The sequence below is a fragment of the Myxocyprinus asiaticus genome, chromosome 25, assembly GCF_019703515.2.
Source record: "Myxocyprinus asiaticus isolate MX2 ecotype Aquarium Trade chromosome 25, UBuf_Myxa_2, whole genome shotgun sequence".
NCBI lineage: Eukaryota > Metazoa > Chordata > Actinopteri > Cypriniformes > Catostomidae > Myxocyprinus > Myxocyprinus asiaticus.
The window spans coordinates 18,661,769-18,664,672 of NC_059368.1; the positions used below are offsets into that span (position 1 = coordinate 18,661,769).

Below are 2,904 nucleotides of genomic sequence, written 5' to 3' on the forward strand. Positions count from 1 at the left end.
TGCCCAGCAGTTCTCGACGGTAAAGCAGCAGACGGAGGCAATCCGGCACATCCTGCCCCGGCGCGGCTCAAGACCCCGCACCCCGTCTGCTCGTCGCCAAGGGCGTCCCCCTGCGGTGACTGCACGGCTCCGCCGCAGCCCGCCCCTCCGGCCCGGCCCCGGCGTGGAGCCCACCGCAGGAAGCCGACGCCACCCGTCTCTCAGCCGGCACCGAAGAACCCACGGAGGTCTTCGAGGCACCCCTGAGACGGACAACCCAGGGACGAGGGAACCCACTCACCTGGAGCTGGTAGAAAGACCACTCCATCCCCTGGTGGAGGGCCGGGTGGAAAATCTTTTGTTGCCTTTTCGTTTGATTTCGCCGTACGCCCAAGTGGCTGCGGTACCCAACAGTTCAACAAAAGAGCGGCTTCCTTCCTCCCTGGGTCACATACCCGCTGTGTACGGTCGTCACCACGACTACCGTCCACGGGCTTTATCTTGCAGGATTGGCGCTCCAGCGGTGCCCTTTTCGCCCCTGAGCGCCCAGCTGTGGCACAAATCCACCCCCGATGTGACAGCCTCCACGGGTAGCGAGGGCAGGCCTCTTCCTCCCCCATCCCAGGCTGTTCCGGGGGTGGTCACAAGGAGCCAGGTAAGTGCTTCGATGTCCCTAGACTCAGCACGGCCATGACGTGCTGTGGCACCTCGCGCTCCGCCCCGCCGCGAGGCCCCACCTGCCGGTACGTCCGACGACGTTGTCCCCTTGGTTCCCCTCGCACGGAATTTGGACGCATGGCTTGCACTTCCCAATCCGTCGCGGTGGTTGATCCGGACCGTCCGACTCGGCTACGCGATTCAGTTCGCCAGGCGCCCGCCCAGGTTCAGCGGTACTCACTTCACCTTCGTCAAGGGCGAAAACGCTGTTACTCTGCGCGCGGAAATCGCTACCCTCCTACGGAAGGGCGCGATAGAACCTGTCCCTCCAGCCGAGGTGAAGAAAGGGTTTTACAGCCCCCACTTCATCGTACCGAAGAAAGGCGGTGGGTTGCGGCCAATCTTGGACCTGCGTGTACTGAACCGGGCTTTACACAGACTCCCGTTCAAGATGCTGACGCAAAGACGCATTTTAGCGAGTGTCCGGCATCAGGATTGGTTCGCGGCGGTAGACCTGAAGGACGCGTACTTTCACGTCTCGATTCTTCCTCGACACAGACCCTTCCTGCGGTTCGCGTTCGAGGGTCGGGCGTATCAGTACAAAGTCCTCCCTTTCGGCCTGTCCCTGTCTCCTCGCGTCTTTACGAAGATCGCAGAGGCTGCCCTTGCCCCGTTAAGGGAGGTAGGCATTCGCATTCTCAATTATCTCGACGACTGGCTAATCTTAGCTCACTCTCGAGACGTGTTATGCGCACACAGGGACCTGGTGCTCTCGCACCTCAGCCGACTAGGGCTTCGGGTCAACTGGGAAAAGAGCAAGCTCCTCCCAGTTCAGAGCATCTCTTTTCTCGGTTTGGAGTTGGACTCTGTCTCTCTGGCGGCGCGCCTTACAAACGAGCGTGCCCAGTTGGTGCTGGCCTGTTTGAAGGCGTTCAAACAGAAAACAGCGGTTCCACTGAAACTTTTTCAGAGGCTCCTGGGGCATATGGCATCCTCGGCGGTGGCCACCCCGCTCGGGTTGATGCATATGAGGCCGCTTCAGCACTGGCTCCAGACTCGAGTCCCGAGACGGGCATGGCGCCACGGGACACACTGCGTGGCCATTACACCGGTCTGTCACCGTCTTTTCAGCACTTGGACCGACCTCTCGTTTCTACGAGCAGGTGTTCCTCTAGAACTGGTCTCCAGGCGCATCGTGGTCACGACAGACACCTCCAAGACGGGCTGGGGCGCTGTTTGCAACGGGCACGCAGCCACCGGCCTCTGGACGGGTCCGCGGCTGCGTTGGCACATCAACTGCCTCGAGGCAATTGTTGGCAATTCTGCTCGCCCTGCGGAGGTTCCGGCCGTTGATCCAGGGCAAGCACGTGCTAGTTCGGACAGACAGCACGGCAGCGGTAGCATATGTCAACCGCCAAGGCGGTCTGCGCTCCCGCTGTATTTCACAACTCGCCCGCCGTCTCCTCCTCCGGAGTCAGCAGCACCTCAAGTCGCTGCGAGCCACTCATATCCCGGGCAACCTCAACGTTACAGCGGACGCGCTGTCACGGCAGGTTCCCTGCAGGGGAGAGTGGAGACTCCACCCCCAGGTGGTCCAGCTGATTTGGAGTCGATTCGGTCAGGCTCAGGTGGACCTGTTCGCCTCCCAAGAATCCTCCCACTGCCCGCTCTGGTACGCCCTCACCGAGGCTCCTCTCGGCATAGACGCACTGGCACACAGCTGGCCCCCTGGCATTCGCAAATACGCTTTTCCCCCAGTGAGCCTACTTGCACAGACACTGTGCAAATTCAGGGAGGACGAGGAGCAGGTCATCCTGGTAGCGCCCTACTGGCCCACCCAGACATGGTTCTCGGACCTCACGCTCCTCGCGACAGCTCCCCCCTGGCAAATTCCCCTGAGGAAGGACCTTCTTTCTCAGGGACGGGGCACCCTCTGGCACCCGCGCCCAGACCTCTGGAATCTCCATGTCTGGCCCCTGGACGGGACGCGGAAGACCTAGGTGGCCTACCACCCGCGGTGGTAGACACGATCACTCAGGCTAGGGCCCCCTCTACAAGGTGCCTGTATGCCTTGAAGTGGTCTCTGTTCGCTAAGTGGTGTTCTTCTCGACACGAAGACCCCCAGAGATGCGCAGTCGGATCAGTGCTTTCCTTCCTGCAGGAGAGGTTGGAAGGGAGGCTGTCCCCTTCCACCTTGAAGGTGTACGTTGCTGCCATAGCAGCACACCACGACGCAGTTGATGGTAAGTCCTTAGGGAAGCACGATCT

General features: G+C 61.2%; 1 pseudogene; it reads left to right on the plus strand.

Moving 5' to 3' along the window:
• The first annotated feature begins 1,801 nt into the window (after positions 1-1,801).
• LOC127416375 (uncharacterized) lies at positions 1,802-2,653 on the plus strand (annotated as a pseudogene).
• The last annotated feature ends 251 nt before the right edge of the window (positions 2,654-2,904 follow it).